Source organism: Hypanus sabinus (assembly GCF_030144855.1).
Source record: "Hypanus sabinus isolate sHypSab1 chromosome 1 unlocalized genomic scaffold, sHypSab1.hap1 SUPER_1_unloc_4, whole genome shotgun sequence".
Taxonomy (NCBI): Eukaryota; Metazoa; Chordata; class Chondrichthyes; order Myliobatiformes; family Dasyatidae; genus Hypanus; species Hypanus sabinus.
The window spans coordinates 491,119-518,910 of NW_026778911.1; the positions used below are offsets into that span (position 1 = coordinate 491,119).

A 27,792-nucleotide genomic window follows, 5' to 3' on the forward strand; every position below is an offset into this window, starting at 1 on the left:
CAACTAGGCAAGGTTACCCACTATCACCTGCTTTATTTGTGTTGGCAATAGAACCACTAGCCGAATTAATTAGAATGGACCCAGATATTAAGGGTTTCAGAGTTAATCAGGAAGAATACAAGATTAACTTATTTGCTGATGATGTTCTACTTTATTTAACAGATCCATTACATTCACTATGCAAATTATCTTATAGACTAGAAGAATATGGGAAAATATCGGGTTATAAAATAAACTGGGATAAAAGTGAAATTTTACCTCTTACTAAAGGAGATTATAATCAATGTCGATTAATAACTCAATTTAGATGGCCAGCAAATGGTATAAAATATTTAGGTATAAGAGTTGATAATGATATAAAAAACTTATACAAATTAAATTATTTACCACTTTTGAAAAAAATTCAGGAAGATCTTGAAAAATGGATGGCATTACCAATAACATTAGTAGGTAGAGTAAATACTATAAAAATGAATATATTCCCTAGATTACAATATTTATTTCAATCATTACCAAAACAATTACCCCAGAAGTTTTTTCAAGAGTTAAACAAATATGTGAGGAAATTCCTCTGGAAAGGTAAGATGTCAAGAATATCGTTGGAAAAATTGACATGGAAATTTGATTTAGGAGGATTACAACTTCCAAATTTTAAGAATTATTATAAAGCAAATCAACTTAGATTTATTGCATCTTTTTTCGAGAAAGATAAACCGGCATGGATTAGAATAGAATTAGATAAAATAGGAGAAAACGTACCAGAAGATTTTATATACAAATGGGAATCTAAATGGATACGGGAAAAGAAAGAATCTCCTATATTCAAACATTTGATTGATTTATGGAATAAGATAAATGTTGACAATGAGATAAAAAAATCTTTATTAGCAAAGAGATCTTTAATTCAAAATAGACTTATTCCTTTCACAATGGACAATCAACTTTTATATAATTGGATTCAAAATGGGATTAGATATATAGGGAATTGTTTTGAAGGAGGTATATTAATGTCATTTGATCAATTAAAGAATAAATATAAAATATCAAATAACACTTTATTTTGTTACTTTCAATTAAGGGCTTATTTAAGAGAAAAATTAGGTCAAACAATGTTATTGCCGAAATCTAATGAAATAGAAATTTTAATTCAAAAAGGAAATATTAAAAAATTTATATCTTATATGTATAATTTGATTCAAAGACAGGCAATTAAACAAGGAGTCCATAAGTCAAGACAAAAATGGGAAAGTGATTTGAATATTAAAATTGAAGAAACAAATTGGTCAAGACTATGTCTTGATAGTATGACAAATACAATAAATGTTCGGTTAAGATTAGTGCAGTATAATTTTCTACATCAATTATATATTACACCACAAAAAATAAAAAAATTAAATCCATATTTATCGGATCAGTGTTTCCGATGTAACCAGGAAACTGGTACTTTTTTACATTCGACATGGTCTTGCTCTAAAATTCAACCTTTTTGGACAAATTTAAGACTTTTACTGGAACAAATTACAGGAACACAATTTCCTCATAATCCAATATTACTTTTACTAGGTGATATTGAAGGGATAAAACCGAAACTCAAACTAAATAAGTATCAGAAAGAATTTATAAAAATTGCACTGGCAGTAGCCAAAAAAGCTATTGCAGTTACTTGGAAATCGGATACACATTTAAGTATAGACTCTTGGAAGAAAGAAATCTATGGCTGTATTCCATTAGCAAAAATTACATAATTTAAGAGATAAATATGAAACATTTCTGAAAATTTGGAGCCCTTATTTACAAAAGACAGGATTAAATATATAGATGCTCTGAAGATGAAACAATTGGTTATTAGGGGAAAGAAATAAATATACATATTAAAGTTATTACGAATTCCATGGAGCATGTGGAGATTTTCCAACAACCAGGCATTCTTTCTTTCTTTCTTTTTTTTTCTATAGGGCAGTCAGGGGGGAGGGGTTAAGGGGAGGGGGTAAGGGTTATATACACTGTTTTTTCATACTTCACTTTGTAACTACTTAAAAATGCAATAAAAAAAGTTTTAAAAAAAAAGAGTGGACCAGATAGCTAAGGGTGCCTAGTCTCAGGACCTGATTGCTTGGGGTCTCCAACAGTCTTGTAAGTTGTTGAGCCCATCTTTTGTTGAGCTCATCAGAGAGGTACGAGAGAAGAAGAATGCATCAGAAGTGCAGGAGGCCTCCATCAGCAGGTTACAGTCATTGGTACTGGTCCGCTGTGGTGAAGTGACCACAGATAGCCTACCCTGGGGAGCGGTAGAGGAGATTGTGGCAGAGTTGAGAACTGAGGTGTCTCAGATGTTATCAACACGTGTGCCCTCCTCCCCCATATAGAGCTGATGAGGTTTAATGGGACCATGCTCCAGTGTATCGCTACGGATAGAGGGTACTTATGCTAAAGCCATATTTGACACCAGGTTATAGGTCATGCCATTGTACCATTCATTTTACAATCAGTGTCTGAAGCATTAACCATTGACCCTCTTCAGTGCACTGGAGATCTGGGAGCTTTGTGCTGGCGATTATCCGTATAATGGTCAGTTATCAGTGAAGCTAGAGTTCTCGGAGGCCGATGAAGTAGTGTCTGAGGTTCCTTGATACAGTAATGCTAGTTTGTCCAGACCCTGTTGAGAAGAGCAGTGTTTCAATTCTGGCAGGGACCAGCAATCCTCTTGTGAGGAGACTCAGGGGGGCATGCAAGGAGAAGGCCGGTGAGAGATTTTTGGGAAAATTGTCCATGCACCTGTGTTTTGAGCTACATTTGAGGAAGTGTGTTGGTGCATTGGGCCGGATGCTGAATTTAGACAAGGGACTGCTATTATATCTTCTGGTCTTATGGACTGTGTGGTTCAACCAGTCGAAGCCAATGGTGTTACGGCCTGGGGAAGTGGTGAGAGTGATCAGGACCCCCAAATTTCCCAGATTGCCGGAGGGCAAGACCCTCTTAGTCGACACTCCAGAAGACCACGGGGGGGAGTTGGGCTTTCTTGCTGGGTACTTGTGAGGCCTGAATTGCAGAAACCCTTGGTTGTACAGGCAAGCAGGATGGCAGTGATTGTCAGGAGCACTACGTAGAGGGAGGGCACCTTCAAGCGGGGGACGCCCCTGGTGCATCTGTTCCTGGTGACGTTAATGTCTGGTGTACCTGTGAAAAACTATTGGAAAATGGAGGTAAGCTGACCGCCGAGTCATTCAACTTCAGGAGCTCCCCATTCCTGTGGGTTGGAAGCGGAGGTTGGTAGAGAAACTGTTGGTAGAGAAGCTGGAAAGTGTCTTTTCCTCTGACGGGTTTGATGTGGGCTGTTCCAAGAGCACTCGTCACACTATCCAGTGACTGAGGACACATCGTTTAGAGGGAGGTTGCGAAGACCGGCCCCTGCAGAGGTGGAAGACGTTTGGCAGCATTTGTGTAAGCTGAAGGAAGCTGGGATCATCACCAAGTCCTGAAGTCCCAATGCGTCCCCAATAGTAGTGACCTGAAAGAAGAATGGGAAGGTAAGGATTGGTGTGGACTATGAACAGGCCCTGAGCAGTATACGGTCCTGAGGTTGAAGATGCGCTGGCCTGAGTGGTTCGAAGTCATTCAGTGTGTTGGACTTGAGGAGTGGATATTACCAGATCCCCATGAGTGTAAGCTGACAAAGAGAAGACAGGCTTTATACGTCCCCTTGGATTCTTCCAGTTTGAAAAGATATCCTGAGGCGTATCGGGAGCTCCTGCAACCTTCTAGCGGGTTATGGAGAAAACGCTGGGGATATGAACCTGCTTGAGGCATTTGTGTATCTGGATGCCCTTGTAGTGTTTTGATTCACCTTGGAAGAGCATGAAGTGAGGCTACTGAAGGTGCTGGGCCACTGGAAAGCTGAAGGGTTAAAACTTTCCTGGACAAGTGCCAGATCTACAAAACGTTTGTTAGCTGCATTGGACACATGGTCTCATGGGATGGAATTGCTACAAATCCAGCTAAGATAGAGGCAGTGACCAGGTCCCCAGACTGTGAGCACTCTGTGCTCGTTCCTCGGATCCTGTGCTTACTATCGGAGGTTCCTGAAGGGCTACGTGAAAGTGAGTCACCCGTTGAATCAGCTTCTGTGTGGTTACCCTCCCTTGGGGAAGAAAGGGAGGGGGAGAAAAGGGCAGGATAAAGGAGAGCATTTTAGCCCATTGGAGCCCTTTGGACCAAGGTGGGGATGCAAAATGTGAGGAGGCCTTTCAGTCGGATGAGGGGCTGGACAGGGATGAGGAGTGGGAGAGTGTTTCTGCCCCGGGGGGGTGAATGCCCTGTGTCAGTTTGCCATCACTGTGAAGGCAGAGGGTAAGGAGGGACGTGAACGAGCAGTGGATCAATTGGGAGCTTCTGATGACGCCATTCCCATAATTTACTGTATCCTGAATGCTCTGAAGACAAATCAGCTGCCGGAATTAAGTTCTGGGGAAGTGCAGCTGCTCAGCGAGATGAGCTGGGCGTTGGTACCATTTGATCAGCGGTCGAAAAGGGAGACATGGCTCAGGCGGAGTAGACAAAACCTGCTGTGGTGCCTCCATTACTGTTCTCTCCTGTTGGAGTTGCGGAACCAGATCCTATACTGAGCCACGTCACCCACAGGCCGACCTCGGCATTGCCAGTTGTTTCTGCCGGAGAAGTATCAGAGGATTGTGTTGAAGTCACTTCATGATGATTCTGGGCATTTGGGTGTTGAAGAGACTTACAGATTGCTCAGAGACCAGTTTTACTGGCCCCGAATGAAGTTGGAGGTTGAAGAATTCCACAATTCGTGCATTTGATGCATACGGCGGAAGACGCTGCCTACGCGGGCAAATTCCTTGTCCCACTTGCAGAGCGCGGGGCCCCTGGACCTGAAGTGTATAGATTTCCTGCCAATAGAACCTGATGCCATCAACACGCAGAATGTCTTAGTCTTCACGGATCACTAAAGCAGATATGCGCAGGCTTTCCCTACCAAGGACCAGAGGGCGTCCATGGTGCCCAGAGTGTTATGGGAGAAGTATTTCATTTATTATGGCCTCCCCGGGGGATATGTAGTGATCAGGGATGGGATTTCGAGAGCAGACACATCCATGAGTTACTGGACATGCTTGGAGTCAAGAAGTCGAGTTCCACGCCCAGGGTGATCCCCAGCCCGAGAGATTTAATTGATTTAATTGCTAGACATGTGCGGGACCTTGGGGATCAGCAAGAAAGTGGACATCTTGTCCACAGTTACAACTGTACCTGAAATGAAGCTACCGGGTACTTGCCATACTATCTGATGTTTGGACACGAGGTGAGGTTGCCAAATAACCTTTGTTTTGGGACTGACGAGGGCAACTTACTACCGAAGACTGACCTGAAGCATGTGTCTGATATGAGAAGAGAGCTGAAAAGGGCTTATGAATTAGCCGGGGTCGCAGCTACCAAGCAGAATCAAGGAAATAAGAGGAGATCAAATGGTGAGGATCTTCCAACTCCTGGTGGGAGACCGTCCTCAAAAGGAATTTGGGGCTACTTGGGAAGCATAAGTTGGCTGAACACTGGGTGGCTACACCGTATGTGGTGGAGAGTCAGATGCCAAACTTACCGGTTTACCAAGTGAAACCACAGGATGGGAATGGGCCTGTCAAGATTCTCCATCGGAACCATCTGCTGCCCTTGGGACAAGAGGTGCAGGTAGGCACAGAGCCCGGCCTGGAGTATACACCTCGTAAGATGACTCTGTAGAATTGTGGAGTGATGGCGGGGCCCACAGCAGGAGAGGCTGGGCCAGGCCCCACCCCTGAGAGGGATACTGATTCAGAGGATGAGGATCTGGATGGTGGTATATGCTGCCTTTTGCTAACTCCCCATGGATTGAGGAAGAGACTCCCAGCCCTTCTCCTGTGAAATTGGGGATGATAAATGAATCCTCCTTAGGCCGTAGGCGGAGGCTCCTGTCTTGTCTTCTGACAACATTGATTCTAGATGTTTTAGCTTTACTGCCCTCAATCTCCCTCTGCCCTACCCGTATTATCGGCCCTCTGTTTGGTCTTTCCAATTGTTAAAATGTCACCATGTCTCCAATTTGGGAAAGGTGAAGGAAACGGGACCAAGTAAATTCCCTCTCCCACCCCCCCACAATCCGGATATGTGTACAAATCCAACAAGCAGAAGCATTCAAGCATACAGCAACTTCGTAACTAAGAGATCAAAATGTATTATGTAGCAAGGCCTTACTTATCTATTCAGAGGCTCACGCCTGCAGAAGTTCAAGCAATAATATAACAACTTTCATTCTTCTTTTGATCGCCTGCTGTCCTTCGCTGTGACTGAATTTGCAACAGGTCCCCTGAATCCACTCGGGCTTTCCTTCCACCTTTGCTGCAGTCCTTGTCACCAGAGTCACGTGATAGGGCCCCTTCCACCCAGGAGAAAGGGTCTTTCTTCAGCGTTTTCACAGACACATTCTCTCCTGGATTAAAGGGATCAGTATTTCCTCCCCTCTCCACCAGCTGAGGTAATACAACTGCCACTCACCCCTGATTCAATTTCCCCAACGAAAATTAAACAATTGCAGTAGTTTTCTTGTCGGTCCAGACTAGAGAGCATGGACACTGCTTAAAGAGGGTCAGGAACCAGTTGGCGTAGGTTGTCCCATTAACACTCAAATGGGGTTAATTTAGTTTTCTGATTTACTTGATTTCTTAGACTATATAAAGTCATAGGAAGAGCCTCTGGCTACTTCAATCCAGTTTCCTGACATGTTTTAGCCAATGTATCCTTTAATACTCCATTCATTCTTTCCACTAATCCAGAGGACTGGGGCTGATGTGGACGATGATACTCCCAAGTGGAACCTAACACTTGGCCTAATTATTTGATTAGTTTACCTGTAAAATGCGTCCCGCCGTCGCTATTAAATGTGTATGGCACCCCAAAATTGTGAATAATTTCCTTCATCAATGTTTAACCACCCACTCAGACAGCACATCCACTATTACTAACAGGTACATATCCTCCCCCCCCCCCCCCCCACAACTGGCATGTGCACAAAGTCTATCTGCAGTTTGGCAAAAAAGATAAAATTTATCAGATGATCTTCCTCTATTATTTCGTTGGTGGATTTCACAGCTTTATAGATCCCGTCCCGCAATTCCTGTCAGTCCTGGTGCAAACCATTGATTTGTATTTGAATTACAATCCCGCTCCCCCTTCCCAGCATGACCTTTCCCATGCACTAATCGAACAAGGGCATGTAGGCGATTTCTGGGGCACACTGGACATTAATCGGGTTGTTTCTTTACCCCTTCAGAATCCCTGAGGCATTGCTTGTCCCTCCATAACCCCCTCTCCTTCTCTGGGACCACTTCTTGGGCAGCAAGCAATCCTGCAATTAGGAGAAGGAGCTGTTTGTGTACATTTCACTTCACGAGCACCTGCATCGCTTTTTCATCAGTGCCGGCCTTTGGAGCTGCTCTATTGACGGTGTCATTACCCTGTACTATGGGATCTGGAGCATTAGCGTGAGCTTCGCACTTAGTGACAACAATTTGTTTCCGTAACTGCACTGCTTGCAATAAACTTTGAATAAAGTGCAAGTGTTGTATTGGCTTCCCCGATGATGCAATAAACCCTTTACATTGCCAGAGTGACCAAAAATCATGCACCACCGCAAAAGCACAGCTAGAGTCCGTATAAACAGTTACTGTGTATCCCTCTGCTTGTGTCAGAGTAAAGAGTGGACTTTCCTCGGGAAAGGGCCCTGCCTGTAATGTCTCCGAAGGAGTCACTACTGCAGAACCTGCCAGTATGGTGTGGTCATTAGGCTGACAAGAGGAGCCATCTGTAAAGAGCATCAAGTCCGGGCTGTCGAGGGGCACTGTGGATAAGTTCGATCGGGGAGATGTTACAGTTTCAACCACAGTGACAACGTAGTGGTTTGCGGGCCGGTGCTCTTTTGAAGGTTAAATTCGATTTCGTTCCCCATTTGGTGGGCTGTGGTAATGTTTTGGGTTGCTGCCCAGTTGAGAAGCAACATCACCCCTTGAGGTGTCCACACAGTACAAGCGTGGTCTCGTACTAATGGTGCAGTCTTTTCAACCATCACCTCTGTAGCTGCCACTGCCCTCAAACATCCTGGCATTCCTTTAAACACTCAGGGCAGTAGTGTGGAATTGTACACCATGGGTCTTCTTGGTCCCTCATGTTCCTGGGTCAGTCCCCCACTGGCAAAGCCCTCCTTTTCATTCACGTACGGCTGGAATGGGTAACTGTACTCTGGCAGTTCCAGGGTGGGTGCCTGGATCAGGGCACTCTCCAATGCCTAATAAGCTTGCTCCTTCTCCTCTGTCCACAGAGGTGTCTGGGCTCCTTGAGTTATGTCAACTTGCAGGGCAGCGTCATGGAGCCAATATTCAGGGACCCAATGCCTGCATTAGTTCATTGTGCCCAAAATGGCCATCAGCTGCTTCTTGCTAGCCTGTCTGGGTGCCTGTACAATAGCTGTTACACACTCTGGCCTCAGCCAGCGGGTCTCTTGGTGCAATGATAACCCAGGTATGTCACCGTAGATTGGCACAGCTGCCATTTTGATAGGGATGCTCCATGGCCTCTCCTGCTAAGCGCTTTATTTCATAAAGTCATGGAGTCCTTTCTACAGTTAGTCAATGTTTGTGAAACCAACAGCAAATTATCTGCATACTGCAGTATCATATGGTATCAGCAGTAATAATTCTGTCAGATCATCGCAGACAGTAATTGCAGGGCTTTCTGTTTCACCATGAGGGAACCTTGTCCATGTATACTGCTGTCCATTATTGGTAAATCAGGTATTGACGGTCTTCCTGCGGAGAGATCGAGAAGAAGGCTGAACAATAATTGATTGCAGTAGACCAGCAATTATCTGATGGGACAGAGGCCAAAATCGCTTTAGTGTCCTCCATTACAGGTGATATAGGCAGTACAGTTTGATTTATAGCCCTCAGGTCCTGTACAAATCACCACTCATCCGGTTGCTCTGGCTTGGAAATGGGTAACATCAGCGTGTTGCAGGGTCTTTGTGTCAGTCAAAGAATCCGTTGCTGCAATAAGGCTCCAATCACTGGCTTAAGCCATTCATTGCCTTGGGGCTAAACGGTGCTGCCCGAAGGAGGGTGATCGGGTGTTTCACTTGATGGTGACCAGATGGGGTTCTACGGACTTAACTAACCCCAGACAATTCTTAAGTTGTGCCAACCACACCGGGTTCATTTGACTAATACTGTCAGCTTCACCCCCAGGGGTGCAATGGTAACAACATTTAATTTACAGAGGGCCTGGCATCCAAGCAAATTAACAGGCAAATTTCCTGCTGTTACAAATGTCACATTAATCCAATTTCCCCCCAACTTTACTTCAACCGGCTCAGACAGGGACTCTATCATAGGAACTCTGGTCATTCTATGATCTTAATACTTTTATTGTCTTTTGGAAACATCATGGAAGGATGTCCTGACAATACCGCAGCACTTGAGTCAATCAGGACTGGTATTTTCTTGTTACCTATCTCCATCTCTAACAGGGGAACTCTAGGGAGGTTTCTGAAAATCTGATCATTGCTGCCTGTACTATCAGTCATTTGCAGACCCTCTGTTGGGTTTCAACAGAATTTCATTAGGAAAATGGAGCCCCAAAGGTCCACTTTTCCTTATTTCCAGCCTAATCCCCTTACCCTCGTCCTTCATCCCTATTATGGCACTCCCTAGCCCGGTGTCCTTTCCTACCATATTTCCATCAGATATCCTGACTCTTGTCCCGATGCTTACGTTAAGCATGTACTATCCTTTTACTCCCTGGTTCTTAAATATCCCTTTTCTATCCCAAGTCATAGTGGATGGAGTTAAGAAACTGCAAGGGGAAAACATTATGAGAGTCATATATAGGACTCCAAGTAGTAGCCAAGATGTGGCATTGAGATTGCAAATGGGGCTGGAAAAGGCATGTAATAAGAGTAATAACATAATTGTAATGAGGGACTTCAATATGAAAGGAGATTGTGAGAATCAGGTTGGTGTCAGATTCAAGAGAGGGAATTTATTGAATGCCAATGAGATGGCATTTTAGAGCAGTTTGTGTTGGAACCTACTCAGGGAAAGGCTGTTAGATTGGGAGTTGTGTAACAGCCCAAATCTTGTTCGGGAGCTTAATGTAGAGGAACCCTTAGGAGGCAGTGATCATAATATGATTGAATTCATACTGCAGTTTGAGAGGGAGAAGCATATCACCTGTATCAGTATTGCAATGCAACAAAGGAAATTATAGAGGCATGAGAGAGGAGCTTCCCCAGGTGGGTTGGAGGAGGATGCTGGTGGGGATGACGGCAGAGCAGAGATGGCTGATGTTTCCGGGAATTGTTCACAAGGTGCAGGATAGATATGTCACAGAGAGAAAGAAGTTCTCAAATGGCTAGGGTAGGCAATCACGGCTGCCAAGGCAAGTTAAGGACTGCATAAAAACAAAGGAAAGGGCATTTAACATAGCAAAAGTGAATGGGAAGCTAGATAATTGGGAAGCTTTAAAAATCCAATAAAAGGCAACTAGAAAAGCTATAAGATGAAACGTGAGGGCAAACTAACCATTAATATAAAGCAGGACTTCAAAAGGTAACTGGATTATATGAGGAGTAAAACAGAGGTCAGAGTTGATATTGGACCACCGGAAAATTATGCTGGTAAGGTGGTAGTGGGAGACAAAGAAATGGCAGATGAACTTAATGAGTATTTTGCATCTGTCTTCACTGTGGAAACCACTAGAAGTGTGCCAGGTGTCTGACAGTGTTAGGAAGCAGGAGTGAGTGTCATTGCTATAACAAAGAAAAAACTGCTGGGCAAGCTGAAAGGTCTTAAAATGTCACCTGGACCAGATGGACTAGATCCTAGAGTCCTGAGAGAGTTTGCTGACGAGATAATGGGTGCATTGTTCATGATCTTTCAAGAATTACTTGATTCTGGAGGACTGGAGGATTGCAATTGTCACCCCACTGTTTAAGAAGGGAGAAAGGCAAAAGAAATTAAATTATAGGTCAGTTAGCCTAATCACAGTGGTTGGGAAAGTGTTGGAATCTATTATTAAGGATACTAGCGATGAAATAATTCAAAGTCATCATGGATTCTGTCGAGGGAAATCTTGCCTAACAAATCTGTTAGATCCTCGAGGAAGTGACAAACAGGGTGGACAAAGAAGGGGCAGTGGATGTCATTTACTTTCAGAAGGCATTTGATAAGTTGCCACATGAGGCTGCTGAACAAGATAAAATCCAATGGTGTTACAGGAAGGATACTGGCATGGATAGAGGAATGGCTGACAGGAAGGAGGCGAGAAGTTGGAATAATGGGGGCCATTTCTAGTTGGCTGCCAGCGACTAGTGGTGCCCTTAGGGGCCAGTATTGGGACCGCTACTTTTCACATTGTTTGTCAATGATTTGCATAATGGGGAATTGATGGCAAAGTTTGAGGATGATACAAAGATAAGTGAGGGGTAGGCAGTGCAGAGGAAATAATGCAATTGCAGCAGGACTTGGACAAATTTGAAGAATGGTCAAAAAGCGGCAGATGGAAAATAGTGTTAGAAAATGTACGATGATGCATTTTGGTAAACGGAAAAATAGTGTGGAATATTCTCTACATGGGGAGAAGATTCAAACATCGGAGGTGCAGAGGGACTTAAGAGTACTTGCGCAAAACTCCCATAAGATTAATCTAGAGGTTGAGTGTGTGGTAAAGAAGACAAATGCAATGTTGGCAGGAATATAATATAAAAGCAAGGTGATAATGAAGAACCTTTATAAGACACTAGTCAGGCCACACTTGGAGTATTGTCAATAGTTTTGGGTCCCGTACCTCAGAAATAATGTGATGTCACTGGTGAGAGTCCAGAGGATGTTCACGAGGATGATTTCTATCGTGAGGGCATCCAGAACTAGAGGGCATAACCTCAATATTGCAGGGTGACCTTTTAGAACAGAGCTAAATGGAAGTTTCTCTTTGCCAGAGAGTGGTGAATCTGTAGAATGCTCTGCCACAGACTGAAGTGGAGGCCAAGTCCATGGTTTAAGGTGGAAGTTGATCGTTTCCTGGTTGGTCAGTATATCAAAGGATATGGCGAGAAGGCAGGTGTAGGAGTTGCATGGGATTTGGGATCAGCCAGGATGGAATGGTAGAGCAGGCTTGATGGGCTGAATGGCCCAACTCTGCTTGTATATCTAATGGACTTACTGTCTTTTCCAAATTAATCAAGGAGGTAGTAATATCATTCCAATGCTGTGTTTGCCAGTTTAGATTATTTAGTTTAAAAGAGTGAGCCAACTCCGGTTGAAGAAACATCTGCACGGCTAGCAGAGCATTCTGCTGATTGAGTGAATTCCTGCACTAGACTCCCAGGTATTCATGAAACGGGCAATGAAATCGGTATTGGGTTCACCCTTTTCCTGTGGACACCAGGAAACTTCACAAAATCCCAGGGTTGTCTTGTTTCCGCAAGAATGGCGTCTTTTACCCTTTCTGACCCATTGTTTATTCCACCTCTGGGGGTACCATTTGTAAGAGGAACCCAGATGTCCCTTGGTCCTGAATTGATGGGAGGGAAACTGGTTCCTACTCCAAGCCATGAAGTTCCGTAAATCACTTTCAGCAGCAACCACACATCCCTAGGTACCAGATTGAGAATTTGACAGTTTTGGACCAACCAGTTCTGGAAAGTCAGTGGTGTTTGTAGCGAGCTGACACTTCATTTATCATTCTTCGTACCTCAGCCAGGGTCCAGTGTTTTAATATAGCCACATCTTACACCATAATACCGGGATGCTGACTAGTGGAGTCAGCGGACCTTTTGTCCTCCATTGTCTTGGGTTGAGTTCCACTGGTGGGACCACCTCCTGACCTTGCCGAAGAATCTGGCTCCGCCCTGTCTGCCCCAGAGTCTTGTGGTTCTGACACTTGCTCCTCTTCTGAGCCCCACACACCGTGTGACAGATGTTTCTGCCTCTGCTGCTGGCGGTCTTGATGCCCAGACATGCCCACATCCATCTCTATTATTTCCATGTTTTCGGGGAGCTCCAGATAAGGATATGGGCGGAGCTATCCAACAGCATAGCCTGGTTCCCAAGGCAGTCGGAGCAGAGGGCCATGATGGGAGTAACCCCGCCTTCTGATCGGTCAGTTTCCCTTCTTTCTTCTGTTTAACATTTGGTGGCTGATGCTGTCTTTTCACCTCTTCCCATTTATTAAAACACATCATATATTCTAAGTCCCAGTTTAGACCCCTATTTCCAAACTTGTTTCGTGTTTCCAGTACTGAATTAATTCACTTTAGATCAAAACACCCACCATACGGCCAATCACCACAACTCCTCCCATACAAATCACTAGAGAATGTTACAGAGTACGTGCTGTCCCATTTCCAAGCAAACCTTGTTGGCGGGTGAACGCATGGGAACCAACGAGTCACCTGGGAGTTGTTCTGTCTTATAATTTTCGATCTTTCTTCGTGTACTCTCATTCACTGGGGCCTTGGTTAGTGGATCAGCAGATCGTACCTGGGTGAATGATCCACCTCCGGAAGTCCCTCTTGGGTTTTCGGACTGAGACTTACCGTTTTGATTCTCCTTCAGGACTTTCCACCTTATATACTGTATCTATGTGTCTTATTAAATGCTTATACTTTATCCTATTATCGAACATTCCCCCTTGATAGATCAACAAAATTCCAAACATCGAGTCTTGTCTCCTCTTCCAAGTTCCTTCTTGTTTCTTACCCGAACTCCAGTCACTTTCTCCTGTGATCCCGATCTTGTTTCCAGTTTTTCAAGAATGTTTCACAGGTCAGTTTCTCCTATCTGAAGTTTTGCTCTCTCAGTCATGGTTCGCTTAGATCCTGTATCTATAGGGATTCCATCCTCATCACCAGATTGTCAGAGAGATTTACTATCGCCAATTATATTTAAACAAAGGCACAGATCCCAGTATTTGATTAAATTAATTTAGTACTTGATCACGGAGAGACCACTAAGAGACTCTGCTAAAGCGAACACAAGCATGGTCTTTTATATCTTAAAATACATGCACTTCACCAGTTTTCAGGGGTCAAGAGTTCCTGCTTAGAACTTTTCGACAAGGTTCATGATGCTTCCATACAGCGCATCAGCTCTGCAGGGTGACAACTGTAGAACCAATTATACAATGTTACTGAAAGTCTACAGACAAACAGGTGATTGTACAAATATATAAACAAGCATAAAGAATGCTAAAACTATAGGGAAAACAATAAAAACATCAATCCCACAGCAGTGTCTGTGCTCCTGAAACTGGATCAGATTCACAACACTGGACAAGGTCAGCTGTGACCATTGCACTGCTTTGAGAAATCGGTCAATCTTTCTGACCATATTATTCAGAATATACAGGGCCAGGATGCATCTTATCATCTCGATCCGTTCACCTCTCCACTGATTTCCACAAACATGGAACGCCTTTCCATCCCAGTACGTTCTGCCAACATTTCAAACTGAAAGAAAGGAAGGAGAGAGAGGGTATTAATAGAATTATAAAGTCCACAGGCTTCAGATACACGGGCAATGGTAGCAGTAACAGAGACGGAGAGAGCTGTTCCATTGGGATGGGCTTCAGCTGAACTGTGTTGTGGCCAGTGTCCTGGGGAATCACGTGAATACTGTGTAGACCAGGCTTCAGACTAGACAGAAAGGGGAGGGTTCCAAGGGCAGAATGATTAATAACTGAAGAGGAAGTGAGGGAGCGGTGGCACAGAGGAGTGAGGGGGGATTTGACAAACAATGTGTGTCAGGAGGGGGCAGAAAATATCAGTAAAATGAGGCAGCACAAAGTAAAGCCCAAGTAATAGAGTTTAACACATGGCTAAGGAGATGGTGCAGGAGGAGGAGGGCTTCAGATTATTGGATCATTGTGCTCTCGTCCAGGGAAGATGGGACCTGTACCGATGGGATGGTTTGCACCTGAACTAGAGGGGAACGACTATCCCAGAATGAAGATTTGCTAATGCTGCAAGGGGGATGGGGTGGTGTTTAAACTAGAACTACACAGGATGGGAACCAGAGCACCTGAACAGATAGTGGAGTGGTTGTGGGGAAAGAGGTTGCTGAGCCTACACACAAGGTCAGGAATCAAAAGTTTGACCATGAGTTTTGTATATTTCAATGCAGGGAGTATTGTAGGAAAGGTGGATGAGCTTAGGGCATTCAAAGGATTCAAAGTACATTTATTATCAAGGTACGTATGAAGTGTACAACCTTGAGATTTGTCTGCTTACAATCAGTCACAAAACAAAAATCCTGAAAAAACAATTTAAAAAATGACCAATGCCCAGTGTGCAGAGAAAGAGGAGAAAAACACACTAATCATGTAAACAATTAAATTAAGTGACTGCATTCCGAACCAAATGGAGTCCATAGACCCGAATCCTGGAGCAGCTGGAGAAGGGCCATAGTTCATCATAGAGTGTGGCAAATTGCCACAAATTGACACAAAGACTGAAGCAGTCTCACAGGTTCAGGGTAAAATGTGAAAGTTTAAGGGGAACATCAGGGGAAACGTTTTTGCTCAGAGGGTTCTGAGAATGTGTATTGAGCTGCCATTGTAAGTGATGCATGCAAGCTTGATTTCAACGTTTAAGAGAAGTTTGGATCGGTACATGGATGGTAGGGGTATGGAGGGCTATTGTCCAGGTGCAGGTCAATGGGAGTAGGCTGTTTAAATGGCTCAGCAGAAATTAGATAGGTTGAAGGGTCTGTTTTCTGTGACTCTGACTCTAAGCATAATTTGGAGTATTGTCTGCAGTTTTGACTACCTACCCGCTGGTTCAGAAGGTTGGGGGGATCAAGGGTGTCAGGAGCTGGGACAGAAGGAGATGTGGTCTGAGTCAGATCAACTATTTGCACAGTCTTTTGTTCCTTAAGGTTGTTATAGCCGGGGGTAGTAATGGGGCCAAGCTAACACCACCTATCAAATACTCTCAATGGTGTGTGCCTCATAGTCTCTGACAAGCAAGCCCACCTCCTGGCTTTCACATGTGGCTTAGCTTTAAACTGGCAGAACCGTTACAGGACAAGGGAAAAAAGCGGGATATGGCGCCTTAAAACCAGTCGCTTCGGGCTGACGGGGCTCATCAGCCGTGGCTGGCAACTCATCGAGAAGAAGGAAAACTCTGATCTCTAGCTTCACAGCTTGGTGCCTATACTCACTAACGGGGAAGACTTCAGGAGAAATTCCTAAGTGTAAATCTGGAGCTGAAGTCCCTAAGGCAGGGGTCAGCAACCCGCGATCTGGAGCCGCATGCGATTCTTTCATCTCTGTGCTGCGGCTCCCTGTGGCTTTGGAAAATAAATGAGTATTTAATTAAAATGTATTTTATGTTAGTTTGTTAGTTTTTGAAATGTAATTCTAAATTTGAAGATTATGGTGATCTTGTACAATCTAAATAAATCATGTTTTTTGTCGCTATTAATATACGTCACCACTGCCAATGCCTGACACCCGCCAGTGCGCGATTTCTTTAATTTTTCGATCCAAGGTAGGCTAACTATGGAGAATTCTAGAAAAAGTAAAGTGACTGAAGAAAACAGAACGTTTAATGATACGTGGGCAGATTCATTTGCTTTCACTGCTGACGAGACTGGTTTACCGGTATGCTTAATATGCAATGAGAAACTAGCAAACAACAAAAAGTCAAATGTCACAAGGCATTTCCAGAATAAACACACAGCCTTTGCTCGAAAATATCCGGATGGAGATGAGACAAAAATAGCCATTTCGGAACCGATGCAGAAGGTTGATCTGAGCAAAAATCATTTCAAGAAGTGGATGAAGTCTGGAAAATCAACTACATATGCTAGTTTTGCTGCCGCTCAGGAAATAGTCAGGCATGGGAAGCAGTTTACAGATGGTGAATATGTAAAAGAATCTTTCATTAAGATTTCAGAACATCTATTCACGGACTTTAAAAACAAGAGTGAAATTGTGCAGAAAATCAGGGATATGCCCCTCTCTGCAAAGACTGTCAAAGACAGAACCATAAAAATGGCAGAAGACATCACAAGACAGCAAATTAAAGACATCAATTCAGCTGTGGCCTACTCAATTGCCTGTGATGAGTCTAAAGGCAAAGGTGATATTGAACACATAGCGCTGTTTTGCCGGTATGTAAACTCTACCGGGCCACAGGAAGAAATGATTGAGTTGATACCTTTAAAAGGCCAAACACAGGGTGGGGAGGACATCTATGAGGCTGTCTTGAATTATTTAAGAGCCAAAGGAATAAAGACCACCCACCTGGTGTCAGTAGCTACTGATGGGGCACCATGTATGACTGGAGCGCACAAGCAATTTGTGGCTTTACTGCAGAAGTCACTGGACAGAAAGCTGCTGACTTTTCACTGCATCTTGCATCAAGAGGCACTGTGTGCTCAAACATTTCCTCCGGAATGCACAGAAGTAATGGATGTTGTCATTCAGATTGTCAATAAAATAATGGCAAAAAGTTTAAATCACCGTCAATTCCGTTTGTTACTGGACGAGCTGGAAAGCGCATATTCTGATCTCCTGCTGCACAACAAAGTCCGGTGGCTGTCAAGAGGAGAGGTGCTGAAACGCTTTGTTGCATGTCTGGAAGAAGTGAAAACTTTCCTGGGCAGCAAAGGACTCACCTTTCCTGAGCTGGAACAGCCAGAGTGGCTGGAAAAGCTACACTTCATGGTAGACATGACAGCGCACCTGAACACGCTGAACACAGCTCTTCAGGGGAAAGGATGCACAGCCCTGCACATGTTGGAGGATGTTTTGGCATTCGAGCGCAAGTTGACAGTGCTTGCCAGAGATTTACAGAAAGGCACATTGTCTCACTTCCCCAATTTGAGAGGGTTCAAACAAGCTCACGACATGATAAATTCGGAGCATTTACATTCTGCAATCATTGCAATACAAGCATCATTTGGGAAACGCTTCTCTGAGTTCAGAGAGGGAAAAAACACATTATCCTTCCCGGTCACTTCCCTAAGCATCGATCCATCCCTACTGAATACGACTGCATTGGCAAATGTGAGTAAACCTGATCTTGAGATGGAACTGGCCGACATAGCCGACGAAAACATATGGGTGTCCACGTTTAGACGCTTGACAGCAGACCTTGAAGATGTTGCCCATCAGAAGGCCGTTCTTGTTCAGAATCACAAATGGAGTGATATTGAAAACCTCCTCAAACCGGACAAACTTCAGTTCGAAACATAGAATGCTATCCCCGACATTAATGTAAACATTAAAAAGTATGCGCTTGGAGTCCTGTCGATCTTTGGATCCACATATGTATGTGAACAGGTGTTCTCCAACATGAACTTTATTAAAAACAAACATCGCGCACGCCTCACAGATGACAGCTTGCGATCCCGTGTAAAGATGAAGGTGACGTCATCCAGCCCTGATGTGCAGACGCTGTGCGCTGAGGTCCAGGAGCAGAAATCCCATTAACCAAGTATGATAAATATTTTAATTGCCTACTATTTTACGTATATTCAATTTTTTTCATTTTTCATTGAAATAGTACTTTTATTTTTCAGGTTGACAGCTGGCTGACGTTATTTTTGGTTTGCGGCTGGCAGACAATTTAAGTTCGGCGTTTTTCATAAATACAAGAAGGACTCAAATAGACATTGAGTATTTTACTTAAAAGTAACCTTCAACCCAACGTCTTTTGTTCGGAGTTCAAAAAGTTCTTGTTGCATGCAGAAATGTAATTTCGTTTTCTCTGCAGGAGTTCATCGATTTCATAAATGCAACACATTATAGTTTGTTTATACATAGCATAAAGGCAAAAAAATGTTGTATGCAGTGTTATTTCATTTTAAATGTCAAACAGGTTTTGTGGCTCCCAGTATTTTTTTTCTGGGGAAAACGGGTCCAAATGGCACTTTCAGTGGTAAAGGTTGCCAACCCCTGCCCTAAGGAATTCCGACGCTGAGTTCAATATTGACTTGACACTCCTGCAATGCTGCTGGTACTAATCTGTATTGGCTCTGGTATTACTATGGGTTTATTAGTTTCATGGAGAGGGGAAGCTTGCTACACGGGCAACAGCTTGCTCTCCATATCGTACTGCCAAGGTTTGCATATCTGTACAGCTAGGGTGCAATATCCATGGTCAACTGGTGACTGGTGACTGGTGCAGGCCCTCACTCACAGTCTTTTGCCACTGGCTGAACGTCCAAGTTCGTGCTGCCTTTCACTGATCCTGTTATAGTTAATATTCTATGGATTTTTGAATATGCCCACAGAAAAATGAATCAGGGTTGAATATAGAGATATTTATATTCTTTGATAATAATTTACTTTGAACTGTCATTTCCCCTGTGGTTATCAATACAATTGCATGGAAATGATGGTTCACTGTTACCCATCCAAGTCTGATCAAGGATGGTTAATAAATAGTAGACGTGTCTGCACACTCACAAAGTGGGACAGTAACACTGTAAAAATACCATATAAACCATATAACAATTACAGCACAGAAACAGGCCATCTCGACCCTTCTAGTCTGTGCCGAACTTTTACTCTCACCTAATCCCAACTACCTGCACTCAGCCCATAACCATCTATTCCTTTCCTGTCCATATACCTATCCAATTTTTTATTAAATGACAAAATCGAACCTGCCTCTACTATTACTACTGGAAGCTTGTTCCACACAGCTACTACTCTGAGTAAAGAAGTTCCCCCTCATGTTACCCCTAAACTTTTACCCCTACCCCTCTCTCAACTCATATCCTCTTGTTTGAATTTCCCCTACTCTCAATGGAAAAAGCCTATCCACGTCAACTGTATCTATACCCCTCATAATTTTAAATATCTCTATCCAGTCCCCCTGCAACCTTCTACACTCTAAAGAATAAAGACCTAACTTGTTCAACCTTTCTCTGTAACTTAGGTGCTGAAACCCAGGTAACATTCTAGTAAATCTCCTTTGTACTCTATTTTGTTGACATCTGTCCTATAATTTGGTGACAAAAACTGTACACAATACTCCAAATTTGGTCTCACCAATGCCTTGTACAATTTTAACATTACATCCCAACTCCTATACTCAATGCTTTGATTTACAAACATAAAGCCCAGCATACCAAAAGCTTTCTTCACCACCCTCTCCACATGAGATTCCACCTTCAGGGAACTATGCACCATTATTACTAGACCACTCTGTTCATTCCTCAGTGCCTTACCATTTACCATGTATGTCCTATATTGATTTGTCCTACCAAAACGTAGCACCTCACACTTATCAGCATTAAACTCCATCTGCCATCTTTCAGCCCGCTCTTCTAACTGGCCTAAATCTCTCTGCAAACTTTGAAAACCTACTTCATTATCTACAATGCCACCTATCTTAGTATCATCTGCATACTTACTAATCCAATTTACCACCCCATCATCCAGATCATTAATGCATATGACAAACAACATTGGCATACCACTAGTCACTGGCCTCCAACCTGACCAGCAGTTATCCACCACTACTCTCTGGCATCTCTCATCCAGCCACTGTTGAATCCATTTTACTACTTCAATATTAATACCTAACGATTGAACCTTCCTAACTAACCTTCCACATGGAACCTCATTAAAGGCCTTACTGAAGTACATATAGATTACATCCATTGCTTTACCCTGGTCATTTTTCCTAGTAACCTCTTCAAAAACTTCAATAAGATTTGTCAAACATGACCTTCCACTCACAAACCCATGTTGACTGTTTCTAATCAGACTCTGTCTATCCAGATAACTATATGTACCATCTCTAAGAATTTACCCACCACTGATGTGAAACTTACAGGACGATAATTGCTTGGCTTACTCTTGGAACCCTTTTTTAAACAATGGAACTACATGAGCAATACATTAATCCTCTGGCACCATCCCCGTTTCTAATGACATTTGAAATATTTCTGTCAGAGCCCCTGTTATTTCTACACTAATTTCCCTCAAGATTCTAGGGAACATCCTGTCAGGACCAGGAGACTTATCCACTTTTATATTCTTTAAAAACGCCAATACTTCCTCTTCTTTAATCATCATAGTTTCCATAACTAGCCTACTTGTTTCCCTTAACTTACACAATTCAATATCCTTCGCCTCAGTGAACACCAAAGAAAATAAATTGTTCAAAATCTCCCCCATCTCTTTTGGCTCTGCACATAGCTGTTCACTCTGTTTCTCTATGGGACCAATTTTATCCCTCCCTATCCTTTTGCAATTAATATCACTGTAAAAACACTTTGGATTTATTTTCACCTTACTTGCCAAAGCAACCTCATATCTTCTTTTAGCTTTTCTAATTTCTTTCTTAAGATTCTTTTTACATTCTTTATATTCCTTGAGCACCTCACTTACTCCATACTGCCTATACTTATTGTAGATCTCTCTCTTTTTCCAAACAAGTTTACAATATCCCTTGAAAAGCATGGCTTTCTCAAACTTTTAACCTTTCCTTTCAACCTAACATAAAGATTCTGTACCCTCAAAATTTCACCTTTAAATGACCTCCATTTCTCTAGTACATCCTTCCCATAAAGCAAATTGTCCCAATCCAATCCTTCTAAATCCTTTCGTATCTCCTCAAAGTTAGCCCTTCTCCAATCAAAAATCTCAACCCTGGGTCCAGTCCTATCCTTCTCCATAATTATATTGAAACTAGTGGCATTGTGATCAATGGACCCAAAGTGCTCCCCAACACATACCTCTGGCAGCTGACCTATCTCACTCACTAACAGGAGATCCAACACTATCCCTTCTCTTGTTGGTACCTCTATGTATTGCTCCAAAAAACTATCCTGCACACATTTTACAAACTCCAAACCATCCAGCCCTTTTACAGAATTGGCTTCCCAGTTTATGTGATACTGATATTGATATCATTTCTCTGATTCTACTGATTTTTACCTTCTGCTACAGTGGCTTGTATTCATAAATCCTTGCATTGTGTTTCTCTGGTATCCCTAATAATTCAAACTGGGTCCCAATCACAACCCTGTGAACATCTGGAAAAGAGAGATGATCCAAATAACAATATGAAGCTGTAATGTTGAAGAAGCCACTTACATTTCTGTGCCACGATCGTCTGTAACTCCTCAGACTTGATCATATTCTTGTCACTGATCATGTCTATGATGTTGATGTTAACTATGAGTGCAACTCCATGTATTATATTTTCCGGAATAACAGGATAGTTGGCATCAGGATTTAAATTCGGTAACTAAGTGAGACAATGAAGAACTGGTTACAGAGGAAGCAGCAAGAACACCAATGATCAGAATCACTCAGCACTGAGGTGAACACTGTCTGGAGGGACCAGTCCCATCAGACAAAGTCCAGTGGTCACGGTCACTGATCTACTGAGATCCAGATAGGCCCCAACCTCACTCTTGCTTCAGGGATCAGTGGGATCTCTCTGTCCCTGACAATCTCCAGCTGGGAATGTTGCTCCATCTAGTTCACTGTTATTTCTCAGTTCCTTTCATTGTGGGTCCCCTCTGTCCCATGAGCTGTTTCAGAATTTGCTCTGCTCTTCAATAATCAGTCCCTTCCTCTGTTTAATGGATCAACATTTTTCCCTAAATGTCAGGACATGATAACAAAGTTTTCAGATGATTCAGAAACTGTTTGGTCCTTCACACTGCAGGATGATACAGATGGTTGGTCAGTGTGTAAACAGATGGGAAATTTAATCCTGAGGAGTGTGAGCTGTTCAGTCTCCATCAGTAATGTGGGAGAGACAATTGTGTGTTTTGTATCCAGATTGTAGGTTATACGAGGAAACTTAGTAAGCTTTTGTTCATGTTATTTCCCTTCAGCCATTCTGCCAGTCTAGTCTAGCCTTAGTCTTTCTCTCATCACACCATCAAGTCCCCACCATTCTGACAACCCACTGGAAATGACAGCAGCAGACTGACCTAATGACCTGTATGTCAGTGGTATGCGGGAGCTGGAAACAAAGAACATCGGGGGGGAGGGGAAACCCACATCATCACAGGAAGAGCATGCAGACACCACACAGACAGCTCCGGAGTCTGGGATGGAATCGGAATCACTGGATCTGCGAGGAAGCACTACTAACTGCTCCATCACTGTGTCACACAGTAGTACAGACGACCTGCTCCAATTATATCGGGTCCTGGTGAGGCTTGTGCACAGTTCAGGATTCCTGACCCAAGGAAGGATTACAGCAATAGCTGACCAGACTGATCCAGGGATGGTGGGTTTGACGAATAAAGAGAGATAAGACCAGGAACAGGGACAGAGTGTAGGGGAATGTAATGGGTGACAGATGGCACATATTGTTCATCATAGAAACTGTTCTACATGATTCACAAACACCATCATTGAATTGTTGTGTTCACTGTATGAGATGCTGTCTGATGTAATAACATCAGTATAATGTGACTGCTTCTGTATTTTTCTGAAATGAAAGTAAAAGACTGCAAATCTTGTTAAGTGCATAAAATGAATCTCACATTTTACTCACAAAATCCTACAAGGGCAAACACACTCCACCCATTCCTCACTAACCCCAGCCTTCTCCTCCAATCCAGTAAGCAGAACTGATCTAGTCTGGGCCTCAACACCCTTCTTCTGTTGGCCCATGGCCATTGACTCCTGAGTGTCTGTTCTCACATCAGTTTGGAATTAAGACATGATCTCATGTCCACACACAGAATTCCAACATCAAACCCCACATGGTGGAGAGGATGGACCATAATGGATGCCAGCAGAAGGCAATGTGGGAGACAAGGAGGAGCTGCTCCAGGTGAGTTGGAGCAGGGGTCTGACCATCATAGGGGCAGGTGACCCTGTGACCTTCACTAGCAGTGGAGTGGATGCTGGGGTCATGTGTTGCTGGGATTGATCCATTTCCCCATCACTGCTCCGTCTCCTGACCTGTATCATGTGGAGGATGTCAGCACACCACTCAGTCCTCCCTCCCCTGGACAAGAGCTCAACGTATCCCAACAATGTGTAGAGAGCAGGTGAGGTGAGGACAGCCAGCAGTGAGATGCCAGGGAGTGTGGTGTGGAACTCCCTGACCAATCTCTGTCACTGTGTCCACATGTGCCACTCGAGGATTAATCTCTGTCACTGTATTCTCAAATGTTACTCTTTGTTTGGTATTTCCGTATAACTCCTTTTACGGAGTGCCTCCCTCAGCCTAGATTATAGCTTCATTCAATCGGATCATGGACCCAGTCTTCTGAACCATGGCATTTTTGTCGGAAACTTTTCTTGGAGCCAGTTCTCCCTTCTCTCTCTGAGGTTGTTCAGTGTTTAATGGGTTGTGGAAATCAAGAATATGAAGTAATGGAGGAAACTCACGTTTGTTCCTTTGGCTTCCTTCCAGGGTCGTCTGTAACACTCTCTTTGTCTGATCAGTGTTCGCCAGAGCATTCCATCCAGTTGAATCCCAAAACCTTAAACTCCCTGCTCTGTAGGATCTGAGCTGTAAATTTTCAAAAAAGAGTACATTTGTATGGCATGTTTCATGGAGAGTGAAGTTCAGTGTAATGTAGAACACAGGACAGACGGTGTTTACACAGCAAGATCCCATAAACAGTAGAATGGTGATCAACAGAAGATCTGCTTTGTGTCATTGGCTGATGGGTAAAAACATTCACAGGGACACGGGAGAACTCCCTGCTTTTCCCTCATTGATGGGACATTCCAATCTGTGGGAGAACTCTTTGCTCTTTTCTCAGTGACAGGACATCTCAGTCTGTGGGAGATCTCCCTGATCTTCACTCAGTCACATGATGTCTCATAACACAAGGAAACGCCGCTTCCCTTGCTGCCCTGGGACTGTCTACATTCTCCTGAGAGGGCAGGCGAGTCCTCGATATACAGACCTAGAAACACTCCAACTGCAGCAATGTAATCCTGATTCTCTGGATTCCCCTTTCAAACTGCAACATTCCAGTTCACTGAGAAAACCAAATTAATAAGGACAGTCTTAGTGTGAGAGAGTAGATATGTGGAGAATACTCAACATATCAGGCAGCATCCATGGAGAAAGGAACAGGGAATTTGTAGAATTCCTACAACTTGGCTTTTTAGAGGAATTTTTGGTTAAACCCACTCGGGCAAAGATCACTCTGGATTAGATGTTATGAAATAAACTGGATTTGATAATGGAGTTTAAGGTAAGATCCATAATATGATTGAATTTACCCTGACATTGAGAAGAAAGAAACAAACATTTGATGTATCGGTGTAACAGTTGAGTGAAGGGAATTACAGGGAAATGAGAGAGGAGCTGGCCAAAGTTGATTGGAAGGGCACACTAGCAGTGATGAGAGCAGAACACCAATGGCTGGTGTTTCTGGGAGCAATTCAAAAGATACATCCTAATGTGGAAGATGCATTCTAAAATCGGGTTTGGTGGGGGATGCGTAATGAGGTAACCGTGACTAACAGGGAAATTCAAAGTCAGCAGAAAAGCAGAAGTGAGGGCATATAATATAGCAATAATAGTGGGAAGTTAGAGGATTGGAAAGATTTTAAAATCCAACGGAAGATAACTTTAAAGTGATAGGGAGAGAAAGATGAAATTTGAGGATAAGCCAGCCAAGAATATAACAGTTATACTAAAAGATTTTTCAGGTATATAGAGTGAAAGAGAGACAAGAGCGGATATCAGATCTCTAAAAAAATAATGCTGGAGAGGTAGTAATGGGGGACACAGAAATGGCAAATGAACTGAATAAGTATTTTACATCTGTCTTCACTGTGGAGACTCAATGCCAGAAATTCAAGAATGTCAGGGACTAGGAGTGAGTGTAGCTGCTGTTAGTAAGGGGAAAGTGATGGGAAGTGGAAAAGTTTGAACGTAAATAAGTCACCTAGACTAGATAAACTGCAGCCCAGGCTCTGAAGGGGGTTCCTGAAGAGATTGTGGAAGCATTAGTTGTGATCTTTGAAAAAACACTAGAATCTAGATTGGTTCTGAAGGACTGGAAAATTGCAAATGCCATCTCCCAATCTGTCTCAGTGCTTCTACAGACTCCATGTTTCCTTAACACTACCTGCCTCTCCACCTGAATTTGTATCACCCCAAAAATTGGCCACAAAGCCAATTCCATATACCAAATATTTGGCATATAACATGAAAAAAGCAGTCCAAATATTGATCCCTGTGTAACACCGCTAGTCACCAGCAGACAGCCAGGAAAAGCCCCATCTATTCCCAAATTTGCCTCCTGCCAGTCAGCCAATCTTCTGTCAACGCTCATAACTGTCCTTTAATACCATGGGCTATTAACATGTTTAGCAGTTTCATGTATGTAATACCTTGTTACACACCTTCTGAAAATCCAAGGTAACAACATTCACAACTTTGTCTATCCTGCTAGTTATTTCCTCAAAGAATTCCAAACAGATTTTTCAGAAAAAATTCCCATTCATGAGACCATGCTGACTTTGGCCTATTTTGTCATATGCCTCTAAGCGTATCAAAACATAATCCGTCATGGGAGATTACTCCAGTCAGGGGGTGGTAAATCTGTGGAATTTGTTGCCACGAGAGGCTTTGGAGGCCATGTCATTGGGTGTAATTAAGGCAGAGATAGATTGGTTCTTGATTAGCCAGGGCATCAAAGGGTATGGCGTGAAAGCAGGGGAGCGGGATAACTGGATGAATTGGGATAGCCCATGATTGAATGGTGGAGCAGACTTGATGGGCCAAATGGCCTACTTCTGCTCCTATATCTTATGTTCTTATGATGGAGTGAAGTATTTTCCCAACCACCGACCTCCAGCTAATTGGTGTATAATGTCTTGTCTTTTACCCCCCACTTCTCCCCTTTTAATTTCTCAGCAAATTGTTGACTGGTATCAGGGACTTGGATTTAAAAGCACCTTTCCCAGCCTCGGGACCTTCCGAGGTGCTTCCCAGCCAAGTGATTGGAGTGGGGTGACCTATCCCTCCCTCTGATGTGGACATCAGGAAGACAGAAAAAGGGGTGTGAATTCACAGTGAATTGAGCAACGTATAACTGTTTGTGTGTTTATATTAAACTGACAGCAGTGTGTGTACCTCTGTTGTGAGAACGTAGGGATTCATCCCCGTTGGGACACAGGTTACGGTCACTCCTTTTGGATCCAGAGCCGAGAGGAATATGTTGATGGTCGATGATTTACCAGTCCCCACCATGCCAAAGAGCAGGATGTTTATGCAGCCTCCGCAGCCCTCGGGGGGTAGTAGTTACACAAGTAGTTCCTCAGAGTCCACAGATTCCTGACAAAGACCAGAGAAACGGAGCATCAGCTGTCTGGGTGAAACGGGTTAACGAATTCAACAGAGTGATCTCTGTCCGGTCAGGATGACGCAGCCTGATTATGCGAACCTACCGCTCGTCCATGGTTGGGAAGTGAAAACAGCCGTCCTTCGAAAAATCCGAAATACAATGTGAAAGCATTAATTTCTTTGTTTTTATCTGGGGGGGTGGGGTGCTTTCAGCAACGGATTGAAGACATAAACTCACCGCTTTCCATGTTTGGCGTTGTGTAAACCCAGTGACCGCGCTTCTGCCTGCGGGATCCACGTCTGTTTCTTGCTGGCACTTTCACTTTCGATACGCTAACTTGGTCAGGATGATCAAAGTCAGGCAGGAACCAATAAAGAGTTTTACAGTCACATCACATTCATTCCGTCTTTGCTGTTGGTCGGATTCCACAACGCCACCCAGGACA

At 43.4% G+C, this 27,792-nt stretch overlaps 1 long non-coding RNA gene across 2 annotated transcripts; it reads right to left on the reverse strand.

Moving 5' to 3' along the window:
* Positions 1-14,036: 14,036 nt before the first annotated feature.
* On the reverse strand, positions 14,037-27,769 carry LOC132385401 (uncharacterized). Of its 2 annotated transcripts, none has more exons than XR_009509176.1 (5): positions 27,585-27,769; positions 27,137-27,337; positions 24,424-24,547; positions 22,156-22,309; positions 14,037-14,545 (listed from the first exon to the last, which is right to left on the reverse strand). It is a non-coding gene; the product is annotated as an uncharacterized LOC132385401 (long non-coding RNA). The 2 variants fall into 2 exon arrangements; XR_009509177.1 differs by lacking the exon at positions 27,585-27,769 and adding an exon at positions 27,451-27,557.
* Between the last annotated feature and the right edge of the window lie 23 nt (positions 27,770-27,792).